The 19,203-nt window shown below is 27.4% G+C and overlaps 1 pseudogene; it reads left to right on the top strand.

Annotated features, from left to right (window-relative positions):
• Window positions 1–7,764: 7,764 nt before the first annotated feature.
• LOC146886152 (uncharacterized) lies at window positions 7,765–16,513 on the top strand (annotated as a pseudogene).
• The last annotated feature ends 2,690 nt before the right edge of the window (window positions 16,514–19,203 follow it).

Genomic DNA, 19,203 nt, shown 5'->3' with positions numbered 1-19,203 from the left:
GTATCGAATAGAATCTTGATAGCAAATGATTTATAGGTTTTGAAAATTCATCATATATTTAAATATAGCAAACTTTATAAAAATGTAAATGATAAAGCAAGTGAAAAAAATATAAAATAATCTCTGTTAGCGATTTGGGTCACAAGTAAGTGATAAAAGTAAGTGAAAAAAATATATATAGAACCATTGTTAGCCAAAATAATAAAGAGATTTAATTAATTAAATATATGGGTAAGAATATATATATATATATATATATATATATATATATATATATATATTTTGAAATTAAGTAAGTAATTGATCGAAGTTATATAAAAGTTATAATCTTTTCATTGTGAATACAAGATGTTTAAAAAAAAATTATTTTGTTTCTTTCTCTTTCTCTCTAACAGAAGAGAAAATCAAGAGAAAACTCAAGATGCTATACAGGTAGAAGACCACATACTAAACTTATCTATTGTTCCTAGGTATGCTTCCACTTTTAATCCTTTGGGATATTGGGAACCATTAACTATATGAGGGTTTATTGCATTTATGTTTTCATAAACCAAGAAATTCTCTAAAAAATACAAAGGATAAACTATGCATATATGTAGATAAGACTCACTAAAAATAAAAATGAGTGTATGGACAAATTAATCTAATGTGTATTGTTAGACTCATTTAATCGATGCATCGATGAACTCATTTAATATGTGTTGTAAGACTCGTCTAATTAGTATATGGGCACATTTGTCTAATGTGTATGTTAGACTCATTTAATTAATGTATGGATAAATTTGTCTAATGTGTATTGCAAGACTCTTATAATTAGAAAATGGATAGAGTTTACTTATGTGTATTAATAGAATCGTTTAATAATGTGTATGAACAAACTCGTCAAATATATATTGTTAGACTTATCTAATCAATGTATGAATCAACTCGTTTAATGTTTGTTGCAAGACTCGTTTAATCAGTGTATAGACAGACTCATCGCAGTCTAGTATGTCAACAAAGCATCATCTAACTTTGCTGACCAGTCTTTCCTAGAAGATGACACATTTTTTTCCAGATTCTTCTTAATCTCCCAGTTGGACACTTCAGCTTGTCCATTGGTCTGCAAATGATATGGTGAAGCAACTCTATGTTTTACCTCACAGTGTGAAAGAACCTTTGCCAATTGAGCATTGCAAAAATGTGTTCCTCCTTCACTAATGAGAATTCTTGGAACTCCAAACCGAGCAAAAATTTGTCTCTTCAAAAATTGTATAACTGTTTTGGCATCATTCTTTTGACAAGTTGCTACTTTCACCCATTTACTAACATAATCCACAACTACCAATATATATTCATTCCTAAATGACGAGGAAAGAGGTCCTATAAAATTTATTCCCCTACAATCAAACACTTTTACTTATAAGATAGCTTGCAATAACATCTCATGTCTTTTAGATATGTTCTCAGTCCACTGACATTTATCACAACTCTTGGCATGAATGTGAGCATATTTAAATAGAGTAAACCAATAGAATCTGGTTTGTAGTACCTTAACGGTTGTCCTTTTACCATTATAATGTCCTCCATATGGCAAATTATGACAATGCCATAAAATGCTCGTAGCTTCTTTTGTAGTGACACATCTTCTTAGTAAGTTATCTGCTTTTATTTTGTATAAGAATGGATCATCACATACAAACTGTTAGGCATCATGTAAAAACTTCTTTTTTTGCCACTTTAGTTTTTCTGGAAGAACTCCAACAACTTTAAAATTTGCCATATCACCAAACCACGGTCTTTATTGAATGAACATAAAGACTTCATCTGAAAATGTCTCATGAATATCCCCTTATTACAAGTTACATCCTCTTTAACTAATTGAGAAAGATGGTCAGTTATCACATTCTCAATCCCTTTCTTATCTTTGATCTCCACATCAAATTCTTGCAAAAGGAGTACCCAATCAATCTTGGCTTTGAATATGCTTTTGTCAGCAAGTATTTAATAGCATCATGATCTATGTAGATAATGACCTTAAATCCAATTATATAGGATCTAAACTTTTTTAAAGCATACATAATAATCAACATCGTCTTCTCTATTATAGCATAATTTAACTGTGCACCAGTCAAGACATTGCTAGCATAATAGATGTTATGAAAAACCTTTCCTTGACTATGACCAAGCACAACTCCTATGGCATAATCGCTCACATCACACATTAACTCAAATTCTTACTCCCGATGTGGAGCAACAATTACTAGAGCTGAAATCAACCTTTCTTTCAAAATGTTAAATGCATGTATACACTCCTCATCAAATTTGAACGGGATATCTTTAACAAGGAGATTGCATAGTAACTTTGGTATCTTTGAAAAAAACTTGGATGAATCTTTGATAGAATCCTGCATGATCAAGAAAACTCTGAACACCCTTTATAGAAGTAGGCGGTGGCAAAATCTTAATGACATCTACCTTGGCATATCCACTAAGATTCCTCTAGATGAGACTTTGTGGTCAAGTACTATACCTTCACACACCATGAAGTGACATTTCTCCCAATTCATAATAAGATTGGTTTTTACGCATCTTTTGAGTACAATCTCAAGATTCTTTAAACAAAGATCAAAAGATGAACCAAATACGGAGAAATCATCCATAAAAACTTCAATGCTTTTTTCCAACAAATCAGAAAAAATGGCAAACATGAACCTTTGGAAAGTGGTTGGTGTGTTACACAAACCAAAAGCATTCTTCTATAAGCAAATACGCCAAAGGGACAAGTAAATGTGGTCTTTTCTTGATCCTCTTGATTTACCACTATCTGATTATAATCTAAGTAACCATCCAGAAAACAATAATAGGCTTGTCGTGCTAACCTTTCCAACATCTAGTCCATGAAACGTAGGGAAAAGTTGTAACACCTTAAGTTAGGATATCACGAAAAGGTATAATTCTGCAAAAGTTTATAATTTAATTTTAAATGTGTAGTTCAACACATCAATTGTCTAAAAATTTTCAAATCACAACTGACAAATAAAAGAAAACTACATTGTCTTTAACATTTATTTTAAAATAACTTAAAAAATGGTATAAAATCTCAAGTTCATCTCATCCTCTCGTCAATCTACTCCATACCAAAAACATATGCATTAACACTTACTTTCTTATAACATACATGTCATACAATCATCGCACAAACAACAAACACACAAAACAAATAGGGGTAAGCTAACCACAAACAATGAGATATAAAGGAAATTTAGCCAAAGAAGACATTACAAGTAATATTAAACATCATATCAAATCAAGTAAAATACTTTAGCATGATAATCAAAACCACACTCTGGTTTTATGGTCACCTGTTCCCTAACATAAGATTCATGTTTCTAGAAATTGTCGAACCAGACATGTCTCCCTTGTTTCTCAAGGACTTATGTAACATCCCGACCGGATATTACTTAAATTAAAATTAAAATAATAGAAATAATAATAAATCTCATTTATTATTGAAATACTTTCCCAAAATGCAGGAAAATTTAAACTTTATTACAAGTGTCAAAATTCCAAAATCCCTAAATTTGTACAACGTCTACCACATTCCAAAATTATTAAAAACAAGTCACTTATTACAAAAACATCACAAGGATGAATCCGTGAAATTCCCTTATGCTAGCCTCTCTCCGGCTCTAAGCATCTACATGCTCACCTGCAACAATATCTGCTCTCATGTAACGAGTTACATGATCATCGCCAAACACACACAGATAGGGTGAGCTCAAAATAAAATTACATTACAATGTACATTACAATAGCAATTTAAAACCCCTCATACTACTGATACACCAAAACCTCAGACCCAAACATTCACATCTTCCTTTGGACGCATCTTGATTCTACACCCTTTGATGATTACTTTATCAATCCTTACTACCATGAGTGTATACTCGTCCCTCCGACTACAAGCCACCACCTCTAGTCCACATGTGGGAATGATCTTGTCACGGCCATAATCTGCAATACCAAGTGGAGTTTCCTAATACGAACCGTAGTTCGTATTTGTCCAAAGATTACCAAACTCATCGGATAACACCGAGGAGTGCAATCTTTCGGAACCCATCCGTACAAGCCACGATGTTATTTTAAATCTGTACGCCCATCCTTGTGATGTTTTTGTAATAAGTGACTTGTTTTTAATAATTTTGTGATGTGGTAGACGTTGTATGGATTTAGGGATTTTGGAATTTTGACGCTTGTAATAAAGTTTAAATTTCCCCGTGTTTTGGGAAAGTATTTCAATAATAAATGCGGTTTATTATTATTTCTATTATTTTTATTTTAATTTAAGTGATATCCAGACGGGATGTTACAACTTACGAGAAACATCCCTTGTTCCATTACTTTAATTATTTGAAATGACTTATAATAATTTTTAAATTTCAATTTTCCTTTAATTTTCTCGTCTAAACAAATCGTTTGACATTCTTTGTTTGTTAACACATGTAAGGACTTACAAAATAGTTTAAAAGTAGTAATGGTTTTAAAGATAACACTCAATTATTTTATTCATAAAAGGCTAAACTATAAATAGATTTTACATTAATCAAGTTTCCCTTTATAAAAATCATTATCTCTCTAAAAACCTTTTTTCTAAACTTCATTTGCCTTTTGTCTAACTTTTTTAACTCGTCTCTCATTTGTTTGACAATGTTTCATGATGGAGAGATCTACACTTTTGACTGATCAAAATCTAAATAAATTAAGCTCATTTTTTGTTCTATTTTTTACTTAGTTTAGCATTTTGGATTAGACGTGGTTTTAGGATCCTTGCATGTGATTCAAAATAGCTCAAATTGAATTTCTGTTTAGTTTATGATATGCTTAGATTTATGATCTGAAGTCTGTGTTAGAGCTTCATGTAAGAACTAAAGCGCTAGGATCATTCTTGAGTCATGGCTTTTTACACTAGGTAAAGGAAGTTAGAATTTTTATACATGTACGTTTATGCTTGTGTAGTAATATAAAGTTGTTTTGAGCTAAGTAATTGTGTAGAAATGATTGTTTTGTTCTTTGATTTTAAAATTTGATTGAAATTGGTAATGATTGGTTGTGAATATTTTTTAGCAATGTAATGAATTTTTTTCTTAGTGAATGAATCTGCCTACTGATGTATCAAATGAGTCAATTAAAGATTTTGAGCTTAAATTGAGTAATACTAGTATACAAATTATAAGATGAAAGAGTAAATTTTCTAAAAAAAAAAAACTTAATTAGCACATTTGATTTGTGTAGGTAGTTTCTACCATCTAATATGGCTTTGGGTGGTAACTAGTACGGTTGGGTGCACTCTGAAACTAAAAATCCAGTGAACTCTAGTAGTCTTTAGCATTGTGTGCTATATGGAGACCGTTGGGCGCAAATTGGAAATTTTATGGTAGAGAGCTCCATGTATCTGGGCGCTAAGTATTGGCTTGTGCCACTAGGCGAAAAAGGGTTCTCATTAGGTGGAGGAAGTGGCTGTTGGGCGAAAGTCTGAATTTTCTCCCTTAGAGTTGTTTAACTTGTTGGTGTTTAGTGCCTTTTTCTTGCGTTGGGTGATCCTTGTCAGCAATTAGTTTCTTTTGATTATGCTTATGATGGTTGAAATTAGAGAGTATAATTGGAGAATGTGAAGTTTTATGATAATTATAATGTTGAAACATTCATGATTGTGGAAGTTCAAACGTATGAGAATTCAAGAAATAATGACATAAGTATGATATGTTATGTTGGAATTATGATAGTTTATTGGTGATTATGATGTTGAGTGATTGTGGTATGGCTTAAATGTTAGAATATAATGATAAATGAAATGATGATGATTTTGTGATAATGGTGAATGTTAGGTTGCATCGAGGGTGTTGTGTTATACCATTATTTAGTTATTGTTTTACTTATATGTGGGTTTTTGTGATATGAATGAGAAAGGAAGAATGAGTTACTAATGGTAATGGTGATAATTTTCCTAAGTTCATTGAGATTGTGATTGGAAAATATTGGTAATTTGTGTGTATTGTATAGATGAGGTTTTCCTAAGGAGGAATACCATATCATATAGTGTAGAGTATTAATTGAATATGAGTACAAAAGGTGTGTTCATCTTGACTCTACTAAACTCACACACCTATATGGCAAAGCCATAATAAACTAACTTTGTCATGAGAGATTTGAATTTTTAGACCAGGTGGGGCCATGTAAGTTGTTATAATCCAATATGAGGATACATGACAAGTGGATGACCACATGGGTATTCAACTCAATGCAAAAGTATTTGGGAATTTAGTCTGGAGTATATCATATCTGAAGTCTATAAAAGTGTGCTTGAATGGAAATGTGTGTTCATGAATAATTTGAGTTGTTATTACATTATGCAATCTACCAATTTATAGATTTTGTTAGTTTAAAAATATCACTAGCTTATCCTTTTCTTGTTTTTCTGTGTTTCTCTTTTTTTCTATGATCACATTTTATGTGTGAGCAAGGATAGTACAAGTGGGAGAGTTGTGAAGTAGTAGGATTGATGATGATCTTCTTAGAATAGAGTAATTGCTTCTTAGCTATAAAGTTTTTGTATTGTATAAATCATCCTAGTTGATAAAGGATTTAATTGTATTTGGAAATTGTTAACTTGGGTTTTCTCATGGAGGATTATAAACTACAAGAAATGTAACATTTTGTGACAAATAAATAATGCTGAGGATGGGTTTTCTCATGGAGGATTATAAACTACAAGAAATGTAACATTTTGTGACAAATAAATAATATAAATTTTGTCACTATTAATATACTAGTTGTGACAAATTTTTTATTTGTTACAAATATTATTTATACTAGTGATAAAATGAAAAAAAAATGTCACATTAAGTTTATTATAAAATTAAAATACATCTTACTAATTTGTAAATTAATAATTATTATTTATTAAAATGCTAAAATCTTTGTCAAAATAATTTATATAATAAATTTATTTTATATTTAATAAGAAATTATATATATGTATAAGAAATTAGATGTGAAATATTTTTTTAGTTATTATTTTATTTAGTGAAAATGCAACTAATAGTGATAAATAAAATATTGTCACTATTTACATATGACTAATTTTATATTTATAACAAATACTTTTCACAAATAGTGATAAAATAAAAAAAGTCACAATAACTATATTTCAAAAAAATAAAAACACATATGTTAAAAAAAATTACATTATAAAATTAGTTTTCTTGTAATAAGAATACAATTAATATAAAAATTATTAAATATGTATAAATTAATAATTATTTTTTATTATTGACAAATTAATAATACTTTACAAATTTGATATTAGAGGAAAAAATATTAAATTATGTTATTTTAGTCAATATTATTTTTATTTTTTTAATAATATAGTTAATAGTGATAAATTTTATATTTGTCACGAATTTTATTAAAATTGATCAAATATACATATCACAAATTCATTACTACAATATTATATAATAAAAAGTTTTTATTTGATAAAAATATAATTAATAAAAACTTTATTAAATATAATCATTTAATGGCAATTATTATTATTAATTGTTAAAAACTCTTTATTTAAGATTTTAAACTCATGACCTTATATAATGATAGACCAAGTTAGACCACTCTACCACTCCACAATTACAATATGCATTTTGATATTTTTTCTTATTTAAATATAGTGTTGTACTTTTTATTAAGATTAGTAAATAATATATTCACTACAAATTTATATTTAGTATGCAAAATATAAAGTGGTGCCTACATTATTTTCTCTATCTCCCTATCTCTTTATGTCTCTCTTTATGTCTCTCTATATATAAATAAATATATAAAATAAATAATATTTTCATAGATAAAAATAAATAGATAAATAGAATAAACATAACTAATAGCAAAGTTTGTGTTACAAAATTATATAAAACAATAATTAATTATCATCACTATCATCTTCAACAATAATATCATTTTCTTCATCCTCTCTTAAATCAATATTTTCATCATTGTTTTCTTCATCGTCATTGTCAATAACTTCCATAGGCATCATTGGATTTCCATCAATTGTAGATTGGGTTAGGTCTTTTCTATCTAAAGAAAAGTCATGTTCTTTATCAAACTCATTGGATATAAATGAGATTGAGCCTATCTCTTCATTTTCTTGGCATGCTTCATTTATAATTTCTTCTGGCATATCATACCAATCTCGAGGCTTTGTTTTCACTACTACAAGCCAATTCAGATCTTTGGTATCTTTAACATAATACATTTGTTGAACTTGGCTAGCTAAGACATATGGCTCATTCGTCTTCAACTTGTGCTTACTATTAATAAGAATAAATTCATACTTATCTTCTTTGTATCCTCTCCCTTTAGAATACACATCCCACCAATCAAATTTAAATAAAATGACATTATTTCCACCAGAGTAAATTAATTCAATAATATCGGTTAAGATGCCAAAATAATCCAAGTTACCTGCATTCTTGTCACCTTTAACTAAAACTCCACTATTTTGTGATTTCAAGTACATATCTCGATCCTTTATATTAAACCTCCAATCATTTACCAAATAACTTGTATATTGAAAAATACATGAATCTGGTCCACAAGCCAAGTGAAACAATGACTCATTTTTTATGTTGCCTTCTCTTTCCAAATGTGCAACCTGATAAAAAAATAATAAGAATGATAAATGTGGTTGAGTTATATAATAACAACCAAACAAGTTTAATTGATTCTTACATATTTTTTGAACCACTGAGAAAATTCTTTTTGATGTCTTTGTTCCAGATTTTGTGAGTTTGTTTTCTCCAATTCTTGTTTATGTAGTTTGATCGCAAAAAAGACATAATTATATTGAATTACATAAAACCACAATAATATAAATGTGCAATATAAGAAAATCACTTACCCAATAAAAGGCAAAACATCATCGCAATTTTGGAGAACATAATTTCTTGCTTGCTCTTGTTTGGCTACAGTTAACTCAACATACTTTTTTGCATGCAATGCTTTTCCAACTTGTAGAAAAAATTTTAATTTTGACTTATTTAACTGGTGTACATCACCCTCATAATTTCTTCCACATCTATTTAATCTTATCTCAACCCCATCCAAATACCTCGAACAAAAGTGCACACACTCCTATGAAATATAAGCCTCAGTTATACATCCTTCTAGACGAGCCTTATTTCTTACATATGATTTTAGCCTACGAAGATACCTTTCAACTAGATACATCCAACGATATTGCACTAGGCCAACAATCTTAGCCTCATTTGCTAAGTGAATGGGTAAATGGACCATTATGTCAAAAAAGGAAGGAGGGAATAATTTCTCTAGCTTGCACAAGGTTAAAACTATAGTTTTTTCTAGCAAGTGTAAAGTGTATAGACTCAATGTTTTAGAGCACAGCTCTCTAAGAAAAAGACTAAGTTCAATTAGGGCTTCACAAACTTCCTTTCAAAGAACACCACAAATTGAAAGAGGGAGAAAATGATGTAGAAATACATGACAATCATGACATTTCATCCCAAATATTTTCCCCCCTTCAACGTCTATACACCGAGAAATATTGGATGAATAACCATCGGGAACCTTCAAATCAACTAAAAATTGACAAAATGCATGTTTTTCTTGAGATGACATGGTATAACATGCATATGGAAATGTGTAATTTCCTTCTTCAATCATTGTTGGATGAAGTTCTGAACGTATACCCATATGAGCAAGATCAAATTGAGAGTTTATGTTATCTTTTATCTTTTGTTTCAAGATCCATCAATGTTCCTATGATGTTATCACAAACATTTTTTTCGATATGCATGACATCTACATTATGACGTAATTTTAGACATTTTCAATAAGGCAACTAAAAAAAATATTGTTTTTCTTCCAATACTTTGGTAGTTGAATTTTTCCTCGCTTTCTTTACTGGAAAAATTTACCAAATGTCACGTGTATATATTTATCATTAATAAAAATATGAATATACTAATTCTAATACAAAAATAAAGAATTAGTTAATGAAAAAAAACAACAACACCATTAACTAAGAAAGATTAATAATTATTGTTTTAATTTATTTAATTAATACAATTTAAATTTAAATATTTTTTAAATTTATATATTCAAAATATGTCATTTAATAAAATTATATAATAATAATAAATAATATTTAAATATAACCATTTAGTTAGTATAAAAGATAAAATAAAAAATTAAATTATTTTATCTTTTACTTAAATTAGTTTATATTCACGTTCAAAGACAAATATATTATCTATTACTAATGATTAAATTTAAAAATAATTCTAACATGATAAGATAAAATTGATAATGTGGATAAAGTTAGTTACCAAACATAATACAATAAAATTTAGATATTGTTAAATTTATATATTCAAATGCCAATGAATAAAATTATCTCATAAATAATATTATTTTATCTTTTACTTAGATTAGTTTAGATTCACGTTGAAGAAAAAATATATTATCTACACTATTATTTAAATTTAAAAATAATTCCCAAAAAGAAGATAAAATTATAATATATTACATATTATATTAGTTTATATATTCAAAATATGTCATTTAATAAAATTATCTAATAATAATATTTAAATAATATATTTTACTTTGATTTTTATTTTTAACTAAGAATTTTTTTAATATAATAGAAAAATAAGAGTAGTTTGAAATAATGATTTTATAAAAATATAATAATACTAACCTGGTCAAATTGTTGATATTGTCGAACTATATCGTCTCCAGATAATTGTGTAGGAGGTGGACGACTTTCTTTAGTGTCATCAAAAGCTTTTGCATTATTTCTCCAAGAATGACCAAGTGGCAAAAATCAACGGCTTTCCATATAACAATTTTTTTTTTCATTTGGTAAACTTAATGACCATGTATCCTTGTTACAACAAGGACAAGCAAATTTTCCTTTAGTATTTCACCTTGATAGATTTTCGTACGCTGAAAGATCATTAATAGTCCACAAAATAGAGACATGTAATTGAAAATTTCTTTCATTGATGCATCGTATGTCTGTACACCATTATCCCAAAGTTCTTTCAATTCATCAATCAAAGGTTGTAAATACACATCAATGTCATTTCCAAGAGCTTTGGGACAAGGAATAAGTGTCGACATTATGAAATAAGGATCTTTCATGCACATTCAAGGTGGCAAATTATAAGGAATTAGAACAACTGGCCACACGCTATATGAAGTACTCATATTTCCAAATGCATTGAAACCATCACTTGCTAAACCAAGTCTAACATTGCATGGATCTAACGCAAAAGATGGATATTGTGAGTCAAAATTCTTCCAAGCAATAGAATCAGCCGGGTGTCTCATTTTCCCATCTTCATTAAAAGGCCTATCTTTATGCCACCTCATTTCTTTAGCCGTATTCGATGTCATATACAATTGTTGTAACCTTGGAGCTAAAGGAAAATAACGCACAACTTTCTGGGGTAAATTTTTTTGTGGATCTTTATATCGAGAAAATTTACAAGTTGGGCAAGAAGTGGATTTCAAATAATCACCTCAATAAAGAATGCAATCATTCACACAAGCTTTTATTTTTGTGTAATCATGCCCAAGTTCACAAATAATTTTTCGAGCTCAAAATATGAGTTGGGAACTTTATTTCTATCTGAAAATGCTTTTTTCAATAAAGTAAGTATGGCATCAATTGATTTTGCGCTCAAACCAAAGAGACATTTTATATTCAGTAATTGAACAATAAATGATAACTTGGAGAAATTTTTGCAACCAGGATATAATTCTTGTTCAACATCCTCTAATAATTTATAAAAGTTGGATTTTTTTTCATTCATTGCATTATACTTCATATTTGTTGTATAACTTGTTTCCTTACCTTCTTTGGCGTTTTTAACATTAATAGCACTCCTAATGTCATGACAGTAGACTCTGAATCCCGTCATTAAAGTTTTGGTTGTGTTCATCTTCATCACATTTCTTCGCTACTTCTACATGAAGATCCCATATAACATAATCTCTTTTTATCCCCATTGTGATCAAGTGCTCATATATGATTCTTTTAGACTGAAAGAGATTATTGTTGCACTTTTTGCATGGACAACGTATTAACTCTCCTTCCCCAAGATCGATAAATGCAAATTCAATAAAGTCGAGAACTCCTTTCTCATATAAAGGTTTTGTTCGATAAGTAATTTGCATCCAACTTTTATTCAATTCCATACCTATCAAATAAAAAAATATATATTATCAAGTTAAAAACATTTCCTATTAAACATGGTAAAAAACAAATAAAATCTTATAATCAAAATTCATGAAATCATAAAATAAATAATTAAAAATACATATTTCATAACTCACCGAAAAATGTTTGATCATCCCATTCTTTTTTTATATCATTTCATTCTTTTCTCTTTTCTGCCTACTCTAAAATTTATATAGATTTCTATTATTTATTAAATTTTATCTTTTTCTAAAAAAAATCACTATCTTTAATATATTTTATATTGTTAGTTTGTTGAGAAAAATATGTTAAAAAATTTGTTAATATGTTTAAAAAATAACAAAATTTGGTTAACTTGAATTCTTATATATTACAAACTAATTAATCGGTAAATATAACTCAATTAAAATTAGTAAATAAAACATTTGTATTTAACCATTAATCATAAGAAAAATTTGCTTATTTAAGAAAAAAATGTTAATGAAAATTTATCAATGCAATTATACAATAAAAAGAAAATTAATGATGATTTTTTTTAAAAAAATATATAATAAAGTTTGTTATTAATAACGTAACTTATAATTTATTATTATTATGTTGTTACTAATAAAATAATGTTTTAAAATAAATAAATAAATAGATAATAACATACTTGTTATTAATAACGTAACTTATAATTATGTTGTTACTAATAAAATAATATTTTAAAATAAATAAATAAATAATAACATACGTGAATTCTTAGAATGTTTCATCATAAAAATATTCAATTTTTAATTTATTAAATTAAATTAATAAATATAATTATAAATGATTATGTTAATTGATTTTATTAAATTTTTAAGGTGTGTTCATTTAGACTTGTGATAGTTATCCAAAAATTCTCAAATTTCCCGCTTTCCAATTTTTCACATTCACGTCCAAAAAATTTTCCGCTTTCCAATTTTTCACATTCACGTCTCCTTCTCACTCTTACATAAATCTTTACTTCTTTATTATAGAAACAAAATTATGATTCAACCATTATTTCATAAAATTTGGTATAATCGCAGTTGGGGCTGTAAAATTTGGTGCAATCATAGTTTGGATCTCTATTAAATTTAGCAAGTTACAGTTTCAAATTCCTCCTTTAAGATATGAGTTTCATCTTTCAAGTTTTAATTTCTACCCCTTCAAGATACTAATTTTCCAAGATATAATTCACGTTGTAATGAGTGTCGTAGATCAGTCTCTTTTTCTTCCTCTGTATGCAATTTTGGCTCATTCTTTGGCTTTTTGTCAAATTTTCATTTTGTTTTTCTTCCAATTTTAATTCCTATAGGTCCTGCACAGAGAAGAATGTTTGAATTTTAGGTGGAGTGATATTAAAACTGACAACATTGCATTTGAATAATCTCTCCAAGCGTACGAAAGCATAACGTTGATCGTGTTTATGATGTTACTGAATTCTTATAAAAAAAAATTGCCATCCATATTTTTGCATTGTATTTTAACTATGCAATAAAGATAAAGTTATATCAAAATACCTTTTTCTCTCATAGTGAATGCATTACTATAATCCAGAATCTTTATGGAGGTATAACAAGACATTGTACTTGATATTTTTAGTATAATTTAAGTGCTCAATAATGTTTCTTACTTTTCCAGTTGTTGTCCTGTTGGTTAGCATGTTTAGTTCACCACTTGGACAAGCAAGTGATATCTTCTTTTGTATTCATTTCTCTTGGTGAATAAAAAAGATCCTATAAATATCTAACATCATGACATCTTCAAATAAATTGCATATCTTTTAGAAATTTAAATTCTAGAAATAGATAGAAAATAAATTTGCATAAAGTAAAATATGAAGTTATGTATGGTTTCATCTCTGTGATATAAATTTATATCTTTTATTTCTTTCTAATTTATTGTCTTTATGGTGTAATCACAGTTGGGTTCTACAAATTTCAGCAAGTTATTGTATCAAGGTTCCTCCTCCAAGGTATGAGTTCCATCATGTTTTAATTTTCCTCCAAGTTATTAACTTATATTTTTCATTACTTTGTAATTTATTACTTTAAATTGTAATTATTTTGAGTTGTAGCTGTCTAAACATCGTCTTTTAGTAATGTAAATATGTCATTTTTTTAGATGCAAAACATGTCTAACTATGAAGAAGAGAAGCTACAAAGAATTGCAAAAAATGAAGCAAAATTTGAGGCTTTGGGAATATCACGTAAAGTTTCTTCTTTGAGAGTGTTAACTCAAAATACCAAGAATAAGAAGGGAAGAAGAATAGATGAAGAGAATGATGAGGAGTATAAGCCCAAAGAATTAGAAGAGTTACAATCTTCAAGTGAAGAAGATGAAAAGTATAATAAGAAAAATGTATGTAGTGAGACTCTTAGAATATATAAATGTTTTTGTTTAGTTTCATGACATTTCTTTATGATTATTTTTATTTCGTAGATAACTAGACCATTAAGGTTAAATTCTAAAAGAGTCGATGCTTATGAGTTAGAGAAGGTTGAGTTGGATAAGCTTAAGGAATTTAAAACATGTCCAGGTATTTGTATAACATATTTTTTCTAAAACTAAATAAACCATTACTAATATTGGTATTGATTTCTTTTTCCGAATTTAATTTAGATCAAAGTGTAGTTAAAAAGAGAGGTGGACATACCATTAATGCAAAACTCCCAAGTAAAAGAGAAGAATTAATGGTATTGGGCAAAACTTTTGATATCCAATTTCCTCCTCCCTACTTCAAGCTTTGTGGAAAACATGCAAAGTATTTCAAGGCTGAAGCAACTGTATGTATACGTCACAAAGCTCCTTTAAAAGTTAAAACATGGAAAGAGATACCTGAGGATGATTTAACTATAATGTGGAAACATATGGAGGTTAGTATAACTCTATTAATGTGAATGTATTTAATTAATTTTTATTTATGTATTTGATGTATTTTGGCAATGATATATTTGAAACTTTTTATTTTGTATCACATTTAGGATGCATTATGTTTGAAGGAAGAGGATAAAGAACATGCAATGAAACAATTGCAAAAGCAATATAGGAATAGACATCACCACTTGTATCAAACATACATCCAAAATAAAGGTAGACCAAATGACTTACATCCTAAGATTGGCATTGGTTAATAAATAACAAGTGGAATGATTCAAAGTTTAAGGTAAAGTTATTCTCTTTTTATATCTATATGTTAAAGTTGAATTTTAATTTTTTTTGTACTTTTATATTATAATACTAAATTATTTCTACATTTATAGGAAAAGGGTTTGAAAAATAGAGCTAGCCGAAGTAAACAAGAGATTAAATCGGTTATTGGCACAAAATCAATTGTCCAAAAGGCATTTGAGATGGTAAAGCTACTATTATGTTTTATATATACTAATTTGTGCAAATTTTAACTAGGTTTTATACATTTGTTTTATATGTCAGATATACAAGTTTGTTTTTGTTCTTTTATTTAATCTAACATCACATTATCTTCTTTTTTATTTTTTTCAAAAGAAAGAAGAATAAAAAAGTGAAGAATGGCCAGGTGCAGTGGAAGTATGGAAGACTACGCGTATGAAATCTAATGGAAATTGGTGTATTCCCAATGGAGGAGAAGAAATTATGGTAAGTAAAGAAAATACTCTAACTTCCTTTTATATATATATATATATATATATATATATATATATAAAAGTTATATTTTACTATTACTAATTTGTGCAAATAGGTTTCTTTATTTGATCTAATCAAATTCAAAATTTTATTCTACTATTACTAAATATTTTAAATGTTAATTATTTTGTCTTAATATTGTACAGGATAATTTGAAAAATGTGGGTGAGGTCTACAAGGAAGAAAGTTTGAAAGCACATGTACCATTGGTTAAGCATTTTTCATTTGTACTAGGAACAACACCAAATCCTTCACAAGGTATGGGAACTATATCAATCACAAAGAAAAATATAGAGAGACAAATTGTACAAAATGAAGTGGAGAATGCACAAAAAAGAGCAAGTGATCTAGAGTTAGAAGTTCAAAAATTGAATAGTATCATTCAAAATCAAGAGGAAACCAACACTCAACTTCATAATGAATTGCAATCTCAATGGCAATTAATTGAAGATCAAGAACTTGCTTTTGAGAACTCAACGTGATCAAATGAAGCAAGATATTGAAATAGAGATAAAACGTCAAATGGCTAATTTATTAGGAAACCTATCATTTAGTGCATCAAATGTTTCCTCAAAATGAAGTAAGTTGTATTATTAATATTTAAATTTTTTAATTAATGTGTCTATAATTTCATCTTTATATATTATTATTAATTAATTCTTTTATTGATAGTAATGATTTATTTTGTTTTATTTTGTAGGATCAAAATCCTTGAAGACAATATATTTATTGTTATTTTTAAGTAGCTATTTAGTTTAATTGCAATTAGATCTCATTTCACATATTATTTAGATTTATTGTTCAACATTTTAGTTTATTATTTTAAATGTAATGGATACTTTGTGTTTACATTTTATGTTATTTTATTTTAATTGATACCTTGTTTTTATTTAATTGATATTATCATTTTTAATAATAATAAATGATAAACTATTAATAATTAAAAATAATTATCACATAAAGTTTTACAATATAATAATAATAACAATAACTATTATTATTATTATTATAATAATAATTAATAATAGTTACAACTAATCTATTTTCATTCTCTTTTATATTTGTGATATCTAGTTATTATCACTATTACATATAATACTCTAGTGACAACAAATGTATCACTATTGTCTTATATATTTGTGATATTTTATTATTGTCACTATTACATAAAATTATTAGTGATAATTACTTTTGTCACAATAAACTTTGATTTTAGTGACATTTAAGATTATTGTCACAAGTACAATAGTGACAAAGATACTAATGACATCTTAATTATTGTCACGAGATGATATTAGTGACATATTTATAATTTTTAGTGATGAATATTAGTATAACTATAGTTACTTTTTCTTGTAGATATCATATACTTATGTTTGTTTATATTTTTTTTATCAAATATGTAATGCTTTAATTAGTAAGATAATCCTACTAAATTGGATTGCTCGATGTCTTTATTCAAGTGATTTTCACTAAAGCAACATTGGATTATATTTTTGAATTAATGAAAGTGAATTGTGATACACACATATATGTGGAACAAAAATATGTGCAACAAGTTTTTGTGTGATACATGATTTGTATTGAATTGTGATACATAGATATACACATATGTATGCGATGGAAATGTGAATGGAACTTTTATGCATGTTGTTTGTTTGAAGTCACAATTTTAGGATGATTTATGAATTTTGATGTGAGGTGAGTACTAAGCAAAGATCTATGTTATAATAGAGATTTCCTAATTATTGATGGTCTAAGTCACATAAACTATGACACTAAGGGGTGAGAAATTGGACGGGAGTTTATTGCATTGTGAGACAACATGTTGGAGTTTGAAAGGGTGAAACTGAACACGTTTTGGAGTTTGCGTAAGGATATGATCAAGGTCTATAGACTTGAGGTGTTAAAACAGATTAGGTGTTAAATCTATGGTGAAGAATGCTTAATATAGGTCTCTCGAAGCATGTCAGCATGTATTCCTTGAGGAATATCTTGAATATGTGGATCCATGTGTGATTCAAGTGAATGTATGTATGTATGTATTGTTTGCATTTGACGAAAAAAAAATCATAAATTGAGTTAGTTAAATCATGACTTGTTCTTATTTAAATGCATTATTGTAGCCATGATATGATATATTCTTCTTTTAGTAGCTTACCCTTGCATTGTTACCTATGTCATGACATGCTAAAAATGTATTAGATGCATGAAATAATCTTCTTGTAAAAAATGTTGTAATTGTTATTAGTTGTTGTAAAAATTACTATAAAAATATTTGCTACAATATATTAATTCTTCAATAAATACTATTATAACTATTTCATAATTGAAATGAACTTCTTGTAATTGACACAGTATTTGTAAGCAATCCAAATTAATAGATTTAAATGTGTATGTTATTAAAATGATCTATTATATCCAGCATAAAGACATTTACCTCTTGCAAAACCTTAGCAAATAGCAAATATAGGGAAAAGACATCTCAAAGAAATCAATTAACATCATAACTCATGAACCAACAATTCGTTCAATTAGCTTTGTAAACTAAATTACAAAAGTTTAAGTTAATACAAAAGAAATCTAATCCATGAGATATTTTACAAAATTTCAACAAATATGTCTCAAATTTTAAAAACAAATCATATAAAACAAGAGAGAACTCCATATCAACAAACCATGTGTCCATCTTGAAGTCATATAAAAGTAGAATTCAATATATCCAAAATTAGTAAAAAATAATATTTATAGAAAAGTTTATAATCAAAAGAGTGAACAAATTAATGGATACAAAATAAAAATAAATATGTACAATGACTTTATTATTATTAAAAGGAGATGAGTTGAAAACTGAAAATAATTGTAAATTTAATATATATACAAAATATTGGTCATCCAATTCTTTCACACTTAAGCATTTACACTTCTGAATAAAAGGAAAACTAAGTAAAGAAATATAAACACCAAAAATGAAAACAAAAGACTAAGGTTCCCATGAAAATGTTGTAAGCAAAACAAGATGTGAATAATGTAGATAAAGTGTTAAAAAAAGACAAAGCAATAAAAAATTGTATTTTAAAATATGTAAACAAAGGTTACAAACATGGTCAATAATAGTAAAATCATAAATAACTCTCCTCAAATATTTAAGATTTTTAAGATGGAAGGTATTAATAATGAATTTCATAATTTAATTCAACCTTATAGCACCCTTATGCTATATTGTCATCCCTATCCACCAAAATCATCACTGAACCAAATTAATTTCG

The sequence above is a fragment of the Vigna unguiculata genome, chromosome 5, assembly GCF_037176805.1.
Source record: "Vigna unguiculata cultivar grain cowpea cultivar isolate G323 ecotype 2 chromosome 5, ASM3717680v1, whole genome shotgun sequence".
Classification (NCBI taxonomy): Eukaryota; Viridiplantae; Streptophyta; class Magnoliopsida; order Fabales; family Fabaceae; genus Vigna; species Vigna unguiculata.
This window is presented reverse-complemented; position numbering and strand designations above follow the sequence as displayed.